General features: G+C 35.2%; 1 long non-coding RNA gene across 1 annotated transcript; it reads right to left on the bottom strand.

Annotated features, from left to right (window-relative positions):
• Nucleotides 1-1,477: 1,477 nt before the first annotated feature.
• LOC132278610 (uncharacterized) lies at nucleotides 1,478-2,669 on the bottom strand. The gene is made up of 2 exons (XR_009471090.1): nucleotides 1,831-2,669; nucleotides 1,478-1,748 (listed from the first exon to the last, which is right to left on the bottom strand). It is a non-coding gene; the product is annotated as an uncharacterized LOC132278610 (long non-coding RNA).
• Between the last annotated feature and the right edge of the window lie 13,851 nt (nucleotides 2,670-16,520).

Raw genomic sequence — 16,520 nt, 5'->3', positions numbered from 1 at the left:
GATTGGACCACGGACAAAGCAGGATCGGATGTTTGATGAAATCTGGGCAGAATGGAAAAAAACCATGTCCCAAGTGACTCCAAAATAAATAAGTTAACAACTTATATACGAAATATATATATACAGCACGAAACTACATTCCATGCACAAGTAGGTTGAAACCACACAATACATGCTCTAAGTCCATGACTACTATAGGATGACAATGTCGAATCTTTAAAGCGCGATTCATTACGCGCTATAATAACATCACATGTCGAATCTTCAGTGTGCGATTCGTTACACGCTATAACAATATAATTCAATATTAAAACATAATCACATAAATCCATTACAAGTCTAAAATCATGCTTCAAATATAATATCAATGTTAAACAAATGATTTAATCAATAATGCAATAGAAACGAAAATTAATTATATAACCTAATTAATTTCTCTAAGTTTCATATCTCAATCAAATGAACCCTAATTAACACATGTTAAACAACATAACTTATTCATTATATGAATCAAATTAAAAGCTTACTTAGGTCATTAGATCAATAGGATGGAATATAATTAAAACATGATAATTAAATCCCTAAATTCTAAAACAACATCAAATGGTCCCAAATTAGTATATACTAGTATACAAGTCCTAGTCATCACAAATATTAAGTTAAAAACTTAATTAAGCCAACGGAACCTCTAAATAGATTTTAATTAATCATTTTAATTAAAAACTCTAGATTTTCATACTTAACCAAATGCTCTCAAATTAAAGTATGTTAAACAATATGTCAAGACTTAATTTAAAAGCATACTACAAGTTAATTTCATGCAAGGTACGTCCATGATAATTAAACTTTCACAAAAGATAATTTTTAAATAAAAAGTGCAATTCTTATTCAAATAATTCCAATTTAATATATATTAATAAACATATCAAAACTCAATTTTATAGCATGCCACTATTTAATTCTAAGTCATATAACATCATGAGAATTAAATCTTAATCATAGAAATTAATTAAATCACTACAACAGTTTTGGCTTTTACCAGCGCTTAGAAACGCTAGTAAAAGCCTTAAAAGGTGTTGGTAATTCAATTACCAGCGCTTTACCAGCGCTTCTTTAAAAGCGCTGGTAAATCTAGTGTCGGTAAGGCTTTACCAGTGCTTTTGCAGAAGCGCTGGTAAGTGGCTTTTACCAGTGCTTTTGGAGAAGTGCTGGTAAAGCATATTTGGCAGCGCTTTTTGAAAAAGTGCTAGTAAAGGGCCATTTTTTTATTTCCCCCCCCCCCCTATGCCAGCGCCTCTTAATAGAGCGCTGGTAAAGGGTTATTTATTTATTTATTTTTTCCCCTTATTGTTTTTGGAAAAAAAATTCTTTACGGCTACTAATGTCATCCCAATAACACAAGTCTATAAAAATACCACCCAAATTGTTTTTACATAGTACAACCACAAGTTAAACCTACTGCCAATATGAAAAATACTATTGAAATTGGCTAGTAAATGTCAACCAAAAACCGAAAATGTTATACAACCACAAGTTAACCTGCCAATATGAAGATACAATCCAAATTGTCTAGATAAAGCTACTAAATGTCACACAAAAAGAATTAAGAATTTTTGACAAATGTAGTACAAGTTTTTCAAAAAGAACCCATCCACGATGAAAGAAATTCAGAAAGCACATCCACTCCCCCATCTTCAACTTCAACTTCAACTTCAACAAGTCTTCTTGCCCATTTGATTTGAATTACCCTACATTTTTTATAAATTCATTAAGGCCACATTATAATAAATGGAAACTTAACATATAAGAGAAATTAAAAAAGTTCATAACCTTAACTGAATTGGCATCACGACTAGAAAATGAATTTAGAGGTCTAGGAGGAGCATTTAAAGAATCAGAACCCTTCAAAATAACAAAACAAAATATATGAAATCTTGGCATAAGTAAACATATATTTAGTAAAGAGTAAAACTAATAATAAATATACCTGTCCACTACAATTTTGTTATTGCATCTGCATTAGTCCAACCATTAGTTCTCACTGTAAGAGATTGTTCATTATTAAAGTTTCCCTATTTCTCCTATCATGTCCTTGGATTCTAATTATAGAGAAAAACTAAAAAACTGGGAGTAGTTAACATTTACTAAAATGTTTTGTTCTATGATCTGTATTGAAATTTTAGGTTCACTGGTTTTTTCTTTTTCAGTTTTGTCTTTTTCTATATATGATAGATTGCTAGATTGATCTGCAAGTCAATGGAAAAGCCCAACACAATAGAAGTAGAACACTAGTTTTGAGTTCTCTGATCAACAGCAGCACGACTACGTTGGCAATAATGTTTTGTTCATTGATTGTTGACGGTTCTAAGATGAAATGTTATGTACTATCTGAGTATGAGATAGAGCTGCTAACTGATGCTTTTTTTTTCTTTTTTCTTTTTTCTTTTCTTCTAAGCTTAAGGCTTTTCTGGGAGTAATTATTGCTCATGTACGAATTAATTGTGTTTGATGTGTAGTCAGCTCTATGGATTTATCTATGTCCTTCTAACATAGCCCTGGTGTTTTCAATATAAGAAAATTATAAATCCTACTAAATAGAGGAGCCATTGTTTTAAGCTTAAAATATAGTCATTGAAGTTTGCTCATGACTCTGCATACCAGTCAACATGTTTCACACACACACACACATACACATTATGAGACGACCCTGGTTTTTAGGAGAGTGCGTCAAGGATGATTCGAATGGATGATCCCGTAACGGATCTGAAATGCGGAAGCAAGAAACAAGACAACGATCTCCCAAGGCACAACACACATCTAAGACACTTTGATGACCTTCCATGAGGTCGTGGAACTCAATGAAATAAAGTGCGGAAGCAAGAGATCGGAAAAATAACAATTAAGCCCCTAGGGGCAAAATAGTCATTTTTAAAAATATAGAATCTGGTGCTACAGAGCACACCACTAGGAAGACAGTAAAAAATTAACCAAGTTAGACCCAAGAATCACTTGATTCGGGGTCCGGATGAAGAAAATATGAAACTCCAAAGTTTCATAAAATCAAACTTTTGAGTTAAAATCAATGAGGCAAGGGTACTTTACAAGGGGTAAAATGGTCTTTTAAGATAAAAATAGATGCAACTAAGTATACCATTAGATAGACAAGGAAAATTTAATAAATCTAGACTCAAGAATCAGTTGATTCGGAGTCCGGGCAAAGAAGATATGAAGCCTCAAAGTTTCAAAAAAATAGACTTCTGGGTTCAAATCAATGTGGCAAGGGTACTTTGCAAGGGGTAATATGGTCTTTTTAGATAGAATTGGATGCAACCATTCATACCGTTGGATAGACAAGCAAAATTTAATAAACTTAGACTCAAAAATCACTTGATTTGGAGTCGGGACGAAGGAGATATGAAGTCTCAAAGTTTCAAAAAAACCAACTTTTCCGAGTATGAAAATCTGGGCAGGAATAGTATTTTGACAGAAAGCAACTTTTCAATTTTTTTTCTAGAACTGAGGCTAGAAACGGACCCTTAAACGAATTTTTCTGCAAAAATACGAAGAAGAAAACCCCCTTAAAATCACGTTTCCTACCCGGTTACGTAGAAGAAATGAAAAAAAACACGCTGTAAAATCCCTAAAATGCCCCTAGAACAGAGTAGCTCAAGAGGGACCCAAAAAGCTGCTACAAGCATTTTTTTTTTTTTTTTTTTCAGAAACAGCCAGAACATAGAGTAAAAACGGGTTAGTAAATGAAATTTTATGGAAAAACACAAAGAAGAAACCCCCCTCAAAATTGAGTTTTCTACATGACTCGCGAGGGAATTAAAAAAAAAACTCACTGTAAAATGCCCAAAATGTCCCTAACTCAGTAAGGGGTCAAAACTCAAAAAAAATGCAACTTTAATTCTTTACTTTCATTATTGTTGATGACTACTCAAGATTCACAGGGGTCTTCTTTCTTAGACATGAAAATGAGGCTTATTATATTTTTTTGGGTTTTTGCAAAAGAGTTGAGAATGAAAAAGAATGTAAGATTAAGAGGATTCGTAATGATAGAGGTAGAGAATTTGAAAATCAAGATATTGATAAATTCTATGATTTAAACAGGTATAACAATAATCTCTCTGCTCCCAGAACATTTCAGCAAAATGGAATGGTAGAACGAAAAAATAGATCTGTTCAAGAAATGGCCAAAACCATGGTAAATGAGCACAACTCTCCTAGATCTCTTTAGGCCGAAGCTATCAGCACTGCATGCTATGTCATAAATCGTGTTATCATTAGAAAAATCATCTACTAAACCCCGTACGAAATTTAGAGCAAAAGAAAGCCGCATATCGGGTATTTCAAAGTTTTTGGGTGCAAATGTTTTGTCTTAAATGATAAGGATAATCTAGGGAAGTTTGAATCCAAATCGAATGAAGGCACATTCCTTGGCTATTCAACCATAAGTAAAGTATATAGAGTTTTCAATAAACGAACATTGGTAGTTGTTGAATCAATCCATGTTGTCTTTGATGAATCTCCTCGACTACCTATGCAGGTTACCAGAGATGATGAGGATGAGATTAATCTTGAGAAAAGCATCAATGAACTCAAATTCAATGAGTCTCCTGTTGATGATCCTCAGATAAATGTTTGAAGTACATCTCATTATCCACATGATTCACAATCATTCCACAGATCAAATCATTAACGATCCATCTAAAGGGGTTAGTACAAGATCTCAAACTCAAAATATTTGTGACTATGTAGCTTTCGTGTCCTAACTTGAGCCCAAAGGAATATATGAGGCAGAAAATGATGAATTTTGGCTACTTGGTATGCAAGAGGAACTGAATCAGTTCGAAAGAAGTAAAGTCTGGATGTTAGTTCCAAGACCAGCAAACAAAACTATCATTAGCAAATATTTTCACCAAACCTTTAACTGAAGATCATTTCTACATAATACGCTGACAACTAGGTATAACTGAGCTCTAAAATAGGTATAACTAAGCTCTAATTTTTTTTTTCTTTCATACAATGTATTGCAAGAAATCATCTGATCTCATATTTTCTGAAAAAATTCACACAGTTCCATCTGATCGCACACTTGCACAAATTGATTGCACATATGCCATCTGATCACACACTTTCTGAAAAATTCGCACATCTGATTGTACACTTGCACAAACTGATCGCACAGATGCAATCTGATCGCACATATCGCAAATCTAATCGCATAGATCATTTCATTGTCCATCTATCCGCACATTTCCTACATCTATTCGCACAGATGAGGTTTGACTTTTTAACTTCTGATTGCACAGATCGTTAATATGTGCACACAAATGCATTCTAGATCTAATCCTATCGATCAGATCCCCTCATCTGACAAATGAACTTAATATATAAGTCCACCCTTTATCTCATCGATCATTTCCTTTGCTCTCTTTAGAACTCTCTCCTCTCTCTCTTTGTCTCAGGCAAATCCTCTTCTTATCAGGCACAATCCATCACCCTACCTCTCTTCCCTCATCACCACACTCTTTTTCATGGCTCGTACAAATTCTAACCGTGTTCGCACCAAAGGAGGACCCTCCACCTCTCGTCCCCCACCATTTGAGGCTCCTCAGTCCCTAACCGATTAGGATCCAAACTATGATCCTGATGCCGATCTCCCTCCTCGGCAAAGGAGACGAAGAGACGATCCCCCTGATACAACCTTAGTCCTCAATGCTGATTATCTTTCAACCACCATGGAAGAACTCTTCAACACTAAGTTCCGCAATAGAGAAATTGCACAAGGAAGAGTCTTTGACCATGGTTTTTGCATAAATAAAAATCTATCATTTTTTTATAAATTTAGGAACATGGGTTGGCATTCTTTCATAAATATTGATGAACTATACTATCTAACCTTGCTTATGGTTTTCTATACTCAGGTTACATTTGTTAATGGTTGTTTAGCCATAAATATTAAAGGGATTAAAATAAGTTTTACCTATCATCAACTCAACCAAATTTTGGGCATTACTGATGAAGGGGAATGTGTGACGGCCCAAGTTTTTCAACTAGGTGCGTCAGTGATGAACCGAAAAATGACCCGATAATGGATCCGAAATGCGGAAGCAAAAGACAAAAAAATGGTCTCTAGAGATACAACATGGCTCTAAGCCACCATTATGACCCTCAACGAGATCATGGAACCCAAAGGAATCAAATGGGGAAGCAACATTTCAAAAACGAACAAGATTGAACCTAGGGGAAAAATTGTCATTTCCAGCTTAAAAGTGGGTGCCACTGAGCACACCATTGGAAAGACAACGAAAAATTAATGAACTTAGACTCAAAAATCGCTTGATTCAGAGTCCGGATGAAGAAGATATGGCTTACGGAAGAAGAAGGGGCAAAACGGTCCAAAAGAGGCAACCCATGAACATCTAACCGGTTAGGAGACCTTCCTAACCGGTTAGGAGGCCAAAAATAGTGACAAAAATGCTGCCCACACTCATCTAACCGGTTACGAGATCCCATCTAACCGTTTAGATGTGAAGAGGCAGTAAGGGTGCGACCAAAATCTGGCAGCAGGGGTTTTTCCGGGAAAAATAGAAATTTGAGGGCCAAGATGACATTTTCTGGAAAAACACAAAGAAGAAACCCCCCTCAAAATCGAGTTTTCTACATGACTAAGGAGAAAAATCAAAGAAAACTCGCTGCAAGATGCTCAAAATTCCCTCCCAAGAAAACTGGTCCAAAGGGTCCAAAAAGCTGCTAAATTTAAAAACTAAGAGCTGAACTTCGTATACGATTTCCGATACCAAGACGATATTTTCTGGAAAAACATGAAAAAGAAACCCCCTCTAAAATCATGTTTTCTATTCAACCATGTTGAAATAAAGAAATAAAACTGAATCAAAAGGTCTAGAATGCCTCTAGATCAGAATATGCAACAAAAGTGCAAAATGAGTCTGTAGAAGGCTCAAAACACAAATGATGAGGTTTTGCCCGGAAACGACCATGCACGCAAACGTAATTTACCTATTTAGACACGCTACAATGGTCCATGGCTTTAAAATATAGCCGATGCAAAATTCGACCCCTCAACAGGCAAAAAGGCAAAAATGAACGTGAAATGGAAAACATGGAATCCAAAAATATAAAATGGAGTCAAATGACCGTTTGGCCCTTGGCTACACTTCATACAAGATTAATAAGATCCTATGAAAGAATTAGAATAGAATTCACACACACGATGCAACCATGGTGAAGCATTGACTTGCTACTTTTCAAGGTTTTCATAACATTTCATGAAGTTAAAAAGTTGCATAGAATACAATATACATGTCATTGGCCTCCGGCCTCATCTCATACATATCAAATACATTGAAAGAAGTGTACTTAAGTACACATTACATACATGGAATCAAATATACATATTTTGACATATAAGACTACAATTGGCATTTAGAGCCAACCTTCACAAAAATGGAAGTCTCCAAGTCCACAAACCATCCAAGCGGAATGAAGACCTCAACTTTGATTCTTGTACTTGAAATATGCCCCAGTATCGTAGGGGTGAGTAACATAAAGCTACTCGTAGGAGATGAGCATGCATCGACCTAGCATTTTACAAATTTATCACCTTAAGGTGAAACATGTTAAAGGGGCTCATGCCACCTAACGTCTATGTCCAAGTGAGACTCAGGGAGCATCCTAAGCTACCTTAGAGTCTAAACAACAAGAATCATGATATATATACGTGTATGAAACGAGTCGTGGTTGGGATAATCTAAAAAACACGACAAGAAGAATGCTTGAGCATAGATTAACATGAATTGCATTTTCAATACAATTGAACTAGGTCTAGAGTAATCCATACAACATGACAAAAGCATATTTGAATACAAGTTAACAAGAATCACATTATCCATTCAATTCAACAACAAAAGAGAATGTTATACAATGCAACAAGGTATAAGTTCTCAAAGCCATCAACTTAGAATCTAAAGCACAAAATAACAGTAGTGGTTCATGCCACCTAACGTCTAAGTTCTAAATGAATTAATAGGATCAATCCTAAGCTTTGTTAGAACGTCAAAACACAGTTTTCAATATCGATGCAATTTAACCAATATTGGAACTTCCAATACAACGCATAAAGCACAATTTCGCAAAGTTAACATCATGTAACTTAAAATGGAATGACAAATAAGGAACAACAAGTTACAACACCATCTAGTTATCAACTTAAAAATGAAATGTGAAATCAAACAAAGTGGATACTTGGACGTCACGCCGGGTCAGACCAACAACATAGTTACTTTAGGGTTACTAGCCCATGGGTAACCTCCCTATGTGCGCACTAGACTATATAGAGGGACTATCCCCCGTACTAGAACCACGTCCTAGCCATAGTTAAACAACGACATCTCCAAGTTTCCAAAATCAACAAGTTGTGCAACAACGCATATATCAACAGGAATATGCAAGATAATCGACTATCTACTAAGCACAACCAAATTTGGAAACCTACACAATACATGCTCAAAATCCACAACTAATATGATATGATGAATGTCGAATCTTCAGTGTGTGATTCGTTACACGCTATGCATGAAAGATGTTAAATACGAAATGTGTAAATTATTACACAAGGCAACAATATATTCAATAAGGAAAACATATTCTCATGAGTACAAACATAACAACTATGTTATCCAATGTTCAAAGCATAACCAAATGAATATACAACAAGTCTAAGTCCATGATTTGAATATAGAAACCACTTCTAAAATACAACTAGATCATGAAGCAAATTGATAGAATTTAAATAGATAAACACAATTAAATTCTATAGATTCTGATTCAATTCCAGTTAACCTCAATTTAACACATGTTAAAGGACATGGCAAGGTCATCACCTATATCCATTCTAAAACTCAATTAGGTTGTTAAAACAACAAGGTAGAACTTTAATTAAATCATGCTAATTTAAATCCCAAGGTTCTAAAACAACTTCAAATAGTCCCAAATTAATATATACTAGTAAACAAGTCATGGCCAATACAAATATCAAGTTAAATCCTTAATTAAGCTAATGGGACCACAAAATAGATTTTAATTAATTCATTTAATTAAAATCTCTTGATTTTCAAACTTATCCAAATGCTCTCAAATTAACCTATGTTGGAAAACATGCCAAGAACTAATGTAATATCACATTACAAGTTTGTTTCATTCAATTTAAGAACATGTGAATTAAACTTTCACTAAAGTTAAATATAAATTAAAAGTTGCAATTCTCATGCAATGAATCCCAATTTAATATATGTGAACAACTATACCTAAGCTTATTTTTCTAGCATGCCACAATACAATTCCAAGTTGTATATCACCATGAGGATTAAATCTTAAACATGGAATTTAATTAAATGAATGGTTTGAAAACCTAACCGAATATTCTAAATCAAATATATGTGAAGCTATATGGCATGTAAGTCAAGAATATCAAGTCGGAATTTAAATAGAGTGAATAGTGCACTCGGGCAAATTAATTAATCAAATTAATTAATAATTACTAATTTTCAAAACACCTCCAATTACTTTCAAATTCAACTATGTTGAAGAGCATGCTAAGGCCTAATTTAATATGCTAACACATATTGATTTTGAGCTAGTTAAGGCCACATGATTTAATGTTTCATTCAAGATAAATATTAAATAAAATCTTTATTACTTGTTCAATTTCCCTCAATTTAATATATGTCAATGACTATATTATAGAGTATTATATTACCATGCTACATGTTTAAAACAAGTCATAAGCAACCGTAAAAATCAAATCCAATACAAGAAAATTAAATAGTAAAATCTCTAGATTTCATATTCAAGCATGCAATCAAGTTGTATAAGCATCAATAGCATGTTATATAACAAGAATTAAGCCTATAACACCTCCTACCTCAATTTGAGATGAAAATCCCAAATCCCCACCGAATTGAAACGGCTCTGAATCCGACGAAACTCCTAGGTTTTGTCTAGGACAACACGATCTATATGAATCCCCAAGAAGCCCCATGAAAATCCAAACTTGACCTCAATACCGAACTCAAAATTTGGTCAGAAATGGTTTCTAATAAGGGGTAATGGTAGAGCACGATGAGACGAACAACAAATGTTAAGGCCGAAGACTTTTCATCAAAGAAAAGTGGATCAAAGGAGAGAGAAAGTGGCAGCCATGGGAGGGAGCTTGGCTGGCCATGGGAGAGGAAGAAGAAGAAGAAATCTGATTTTTTTGTTCTTAAGTCCCATATTTATAGTAAGTCTCAAAAAGTGCCCCGAAAGGGCCTCGCCAAGTCCAGAAAAGTGGATTTTGAGCAAACGCGCTCAAACGGCAAAATTCTATGAACAAAAAAGATTTAAAATGAGAAAATATGAACAACGAAAGAAACGGCGTTGAAAAATGAGTCCCGAGCATAAAGTTATGCCCCAAACAAGTTCAGCGGCAACCGGGTCTAGAAACTCTGAAACTGGAGAAAAATGACCAGAAGGAAATTCCATGAATTTACGAGTCAATAAAAAGTGAAAATGAATCCCGTACGAGGATCCAAGCTCCAGACGAGACATTTTTGCAATAACTTTCGTTAATTGCACAATGGCCCCAACAAAAAGGGTTAACTGCGAAATTGCCCCAGAATGAAAATATCTTCCAAAAGATATTTTCTTAGATGCCCCTGAAATAAAATATCTTCAAAAGATATTTACGAAAAATACCCTAAGAAATGAAAAAGATTTTGAAGAATTGTGCATCTATGCCCCTGTGGACACCGGGAGCAACCAGAGTACTTTCTTGCAAAAGTAAAGATACATATTTCGAGGAAATCACTCAAGATGAAGGCACGTGAAGTCAAAAACCAACTCCGAGCATGAGAAGTGAGGTTGTGCCAAAAACTGACAAACGGAGATAAGACGAAATAGGGAAAATGATAGAATAGGGAAAAGACGAAATAGCGCATAGTGTCGGAAAAACGAAAAATGCAAAAATGACTCGGTCCTCAAAGGAAGTTGTCAATTCACATGAAAGAGTCTCAGAAACCAATTCTGAGCACTCGAGATGTCACTAAGCGACACAAAACAGAGCTCAGAATAAAAATTTAAACGAAAAAATTTCATTCGTAAAATTTCAAGAAAAAGGAAAGGAAGGCAAATGACCGGGTCATTACAGAATGCTTCTACACTCACAGATCCCTAGTCCATGCCCCAAATTTTGTTGAAATAGAGGCTATTCAACAGCTCTGTGATAACCGTAACCCTCAAAAAAAAAATTCCAATCACAACCACAGATCTGACTTTTGAAAATAAACTGATCCACAGTGCATTACATTACTGTATTATTCCTCGTGGTAGTGGCCGCACACATGTTTCTCACTTTGATATTTTCTTATTGTGGTGCATCTCCACTGGTAGGAAGTTGAACTTAGGGTTTATCATCTTTAATCCTCTTCTCCAGTTCATGAAACCCACCTCCAAACCATCCAAATCCAATCCTTCTTCTCTTCCGTATGCCATGACGTTAACCAGAATCTTAAACTATTTTAAAATGCCACTTGATTTTGAAATTGACAAAAAGAATGTCACTGACGACGATCGTCTCATTGTCAAACTTCTAAAGAAAATGGATACTAACAAGGACAATGGTGAATGGGATCGTAACTCTAATCTGCTCCCTTCAACCAATCCCACTCAGGATCCTCCACCACCACCCCCAACAGGTGAGTTCCTTTGGCCTAGATAATCTATATGATTTATTCCCTCCTTGCACCACTCTTCCTCCTACCATAGCTACTGAAACAATTTTGGAACTCCTTAAAACCTAACATTCTGAAACAACTGCTAGATTGGATCAATTCTAATCTCAAACCATAGCTACCATTGAGTTTCTATCCAATGGGGTCATTGTACTTGCGCAAAGGTTAAGTTCAGCAGGAACTTCCACTACTGAGAGCAATGATCAATAAGTAGTTGACCTACAAATTATCAAAGAAAGGGCAAACAATGTTTATGAACTTGTTGACCGGCGCATGGCAGTCAACAGCATTTAGTTTGAATAGATGAAGGACATGCTAAAAGCCATTGTTGATAAATTTCAGCTATTTTTTTTTTTTTTTCCCTTAAATGAAGGAGTATATTTAAATATAAACAAGATAATACAAGGAACACTATGAGGGCACACCCTCATTAAAATTTCAGCTATTCCCTTCAGGGAATCTCCCCAATGTGGCACCAAAAGGTTAAATTTTGAATTCTTTTTTATGTTTCTTGTAACTGATTCTTAGTATTCTGACATATTCTCAGGTCAGTATTTTGCTTTGTATCTGGCATATTTTTTTTTAACTATACTCTGATCTGGTTATTGTAATTTCCATATTATTTTTGTTGATGTTAAAAGGGGAAGAACACACACACACACACACACACACACATATATATATATATATATATATATATATGTTATATGTTATGTTTGGGTAGATGAATGAATTAAGGGGGAGATTTATTGAACATATATATACTTAAATCATGCTCTAGTACTAAATTGATTTATTGTTTGTCATCATAAAAATGGGAAGATTGTTGGCACAAACACCTTTAATTCACACCTCTTACTATTTTGATGATTACAAACAAAGATAAAAAGTGCTTTTAACATATCTCTTGAGATGCAGCAAAGTAGGATCACCAATAAAGAATAAGGCATGGAAACATCAAGGAATGGATGGCAAAATGGAAGCACACATCTCATTGGGGTAGTTTAGATATAGTGAGAGTAGATTTCATGTAAGGCATAATAGTTAATAGCCTTTAGTTTAAAGCTCATCTTGCATTATTTCATACATCATGCAACTATAAATCAATCACTTGAACTAACCGATCAGATATACAATGTGACCGATCAGATAGCTGTATAAAATAGAAATTAATAACTGAAGTAACCGATCAGTTCAATAACGTGATCGATCAGATTGATCCAAGTGATCGATCAGATCATTTCATATTATCGATAGGATGCCAAAAACAGTGAAATATCATTTTTCTAAAAAAACATCATGTGACCGATCACTTCACCTATGTAAACGATTAGATCACTTTATATTATCAATAGGATGAAGAAAACATTATGGCTGGAAAAATTGTGACTTTTTCAAGTGATCGATCAGATCATAAATGTAACTGATCAGATGCTTTAAAATTTGCAAGTGCGGGGAAAAAGGATCTTATCCAACTGATCACTTCTTTAGTTTAACCGGTCAAATGCTCCAACTATCCGAACAAATGAAGCATGTGTCCAATCACTTGACTTTAAGTGATCGCACAGATGACTCATGTGATCAATCAGATTGGCAAAAAGTCAGATCCTTTTTAAATTGTAACGGTATTCTTGGTAAGTCTTGAAATCCTATCTAATGCCTATTAAGCCTCTATATAAACACATCAAGGTTTTCATTACAATATGTGAATTACATCAAGATAGAAAAACCTTGTGATCAAAAAGAAACTTGCATTGATCATTGTCTCATTCATATCATTTGTGCTTTAAACCTTTTGCTATATTCTATATTTGCTATAGGCTTAAGAGCTTTGATCTGTGTATCAATTCAAAGAGTTTCTTCGTTCTTCAATTATACTCTTCTAGAAATATTGTAAGGGTTGGTGTAACCCAGAAGAAGTCTAAGAGATGTCTGTTCTTTTAATAAGAAGATTTAAAATCGGTGTGCTTCTTGTAATGGTTTGCTCTCCACTTTTAAGGAGAAGCCTTATTGGGTTTTGGGAAGTCTCAAAAGGGATCTTGAGCCGAGGAGTAGGAGTTTCCGAATCTCGCTAAATCTTGGCGTTCTGAGTTTGCTTTTCTCTCTCTTTACTTTACTACTTAATGTTTATTACTTGTCTTTCATTATTCATTATTGTGTATTCAAAGGTTATTTATTGTGAAGCTTAAATAAACATTAAAAATGATTACTACAACAAATTAGGGTTCTTGCCACGAGACACTTCGTGGCAAAAACCTTCAAATTTCATGGCAAAAGCCTTTTAGCCATAAGAAATAGCCTCGTGGCTCAGTCGTGGGTGTAGCCCCGTCACAGATTGCCAATAACCACGACTAAAAATTTTCATGGCAAAATGTGGAACTTTTGCCACAAAATTTAAACTCGTGGTAAAATACCTCCTGACGACGGCTGATCGGTTGGTCAATCATACATCAACCTTTGCAATAGCACGAATCATTGTAAAATAGGGCTATTGGTCGGGTGAGTCGAACCACTGGGACTGCGCTAGTCTAAGGCAACCTAAGTGTTTAGAGTCATTCTTAGGATGATGAAGGGGTGTTCATAGAGGTTTTGTTTGTTGTCACTTAAATTAGGAATTCAAAGTGAATAAAACACTAATTTGCAAGGAATTTAGGATGAAAAGATTAAGAAGAGGAGACTAGGGAAGTGAATCCGCCTCCATCCCTATACATATGCTAGATTAGACCTAAATTGGGGGAAAAACAACATATGATGGTCAAGACTTACATAGCAACACATGGTTGCCATATAAGTAATCAAGAGGTACATTAGGTCTCAAACAAGTATAATCCATCAAAAGATAAACATGCTTAGACTACCTAACTAAGGTGTAGCTTATACACATTTACTTAAATGAGAGACTATCAAGTTCTTGACAAAATGATAAAGCACATGGAGTTAGAGATTAAGCATACACCATCAAAGGATTTCCTAAGCAATGGTCTATCAAAGTCACCTATCAACATGCCATGAAACCATTTCATAACCTTGCTTCCACTCTCACCATGAAAAACTCAAGCAATATGATTACTCTAAGACATCATCTAAGACAAGATAATCAACTTAAAGAAATCATCCATACATGTATCAACATTCATTACAACAAATGAGGTGCTCTTGGTTATGAAAAGACCATAAAATATACATGGCAAATCCCCAAAATAGACTATCCTAGGACATGCTTACAAGGGAGGGACTTCATCACCTCCCTAGAGAAAGAGTTAGTTACCCATTGCTAAGCTAGAAGAAGGAAGAAGCTCCATCCAAGACTCCATTTTCGTGCTCCTACTGTAGCACTCAAGAACACCCTCCTCCTTGCTCTCTTCTCTCTCCTCTATCTTGCTAGAATATAGGATAGCAAATGTGTGGCCTTTGGTAGCTTTTTATTCTCCAACAAAACCCTCTCTCTCTCCTCCAAGGAACACCTCCAACCACTTCATAAAGAAGGAAGATGGCATTGAGGAAACCAATGTGCAAGTGGCTGAAATTGAGCCATTTCTGAGTGCAATCTGCCTGATTTTTGAGCACTCGAAAAGTGATCTCGAGCACTCTAACTTAGTGCAATGTGCAACATGCTCTTCTTGTTCAGCGCTGACCTATTTTGGTAAAACTGCTATAACTTTGTGCTCTAAACTCCGAATGATGAACTGTTTGAATATTTGGAGAGCTGATTCAGTGCTTTAAAAACTTCATGTTTTGATAAAGACCCAATTCTCAAGTCTGGTTGGTCGAAAATGAAGATCAAGGCAGAATTGCATTGCTGCCAGGCAGTTCTGCGCACCTCTGGTAACAAGGCCATAACTCTCTGCTCCGAGCTCCGAATGACAAACCATTTGAAGATTTGGAAAGCTGATTCAGAGCTCTAAATCTTTCATGTTATGAGGGAAGTCCATTTCTTGAGTTTGCTAGGTAGGAAATGGCGACAAAAGTCAGGATCACTGCTGCCAGAAATTCAGAAATGGCATCTTTTTTGTTCAAAATTCCACAAGGCATCATTTTTGCTTCCTTTTTGCACTTTAACCTGAAAATGCATAAAAACATGAAAATGGAGTTAATCTACATAAAATAATTAATAACTGGACTTTGTTAATGTAATTTAGGGCGCTTGAATATACAGTATTCAGCGCTTATCAACGGCCGTTTGATATACGCCAAAATAATGTAGTGAATGTGTGGTTCAAGAAAAGCCTTTTAGGTCAAATTTAAATTTATAAAAACCACTACCAACACTACTACTAACGTAGCAAGAGTGAGTAGGGACCGTCCCAAGGGATTATACGTGTTTAACTTTGACTCTAATGTATCACAAGAGTGCAAAGAGAGAGATTGGTTTGATTAAGCTAAGGTGCAATGAAATTAAAATGCAAGTAAAGTAAACTAGTTAGAGATAGGGATTTAAGAGATATGAAAAGAGGTTTTAGGGTGTTGGAATCACCACTAAGCTCATGTAATTAACCACTTGCTTTCCATTAATGGGGAATACATTGTTGTGAACAAAATGCGACTACTAATTGCAATATTAAGCATAGACCATCTAATTTATAGATGAATTGTCTACCTAAACTAAGTGTAGCACAACCCATCAATTTTAAGCATGACCCATCTAAGTAGCAACAATTGTAACACACATCAATCTAGAGAATCATGCAATTTGCAATAATAAGCCATGGAATATCTAAGCAAGCA

The sequence above is a fragment of the Cornus florida genome, unplaced genomic scaffold (genome assembly GCF_030987335.1).
Source record: "Cornus florida cultivar Cherokee Brave unplaced genomic scaffold, ASM3098733v1 CherokeeBrave_3.0.0_Hap2_Chr10, whole genome shotgun sequence".
Taxonomy (NCBI): Eukaryota; Viridiplantae; Streptophyta; class Magnoliopsida; order Cornales; family Cornaceae; genus Cornus; species Cornus florida.
This window is presented reverse-complemented; position numbering and strand designations above follow the sequence as displayed.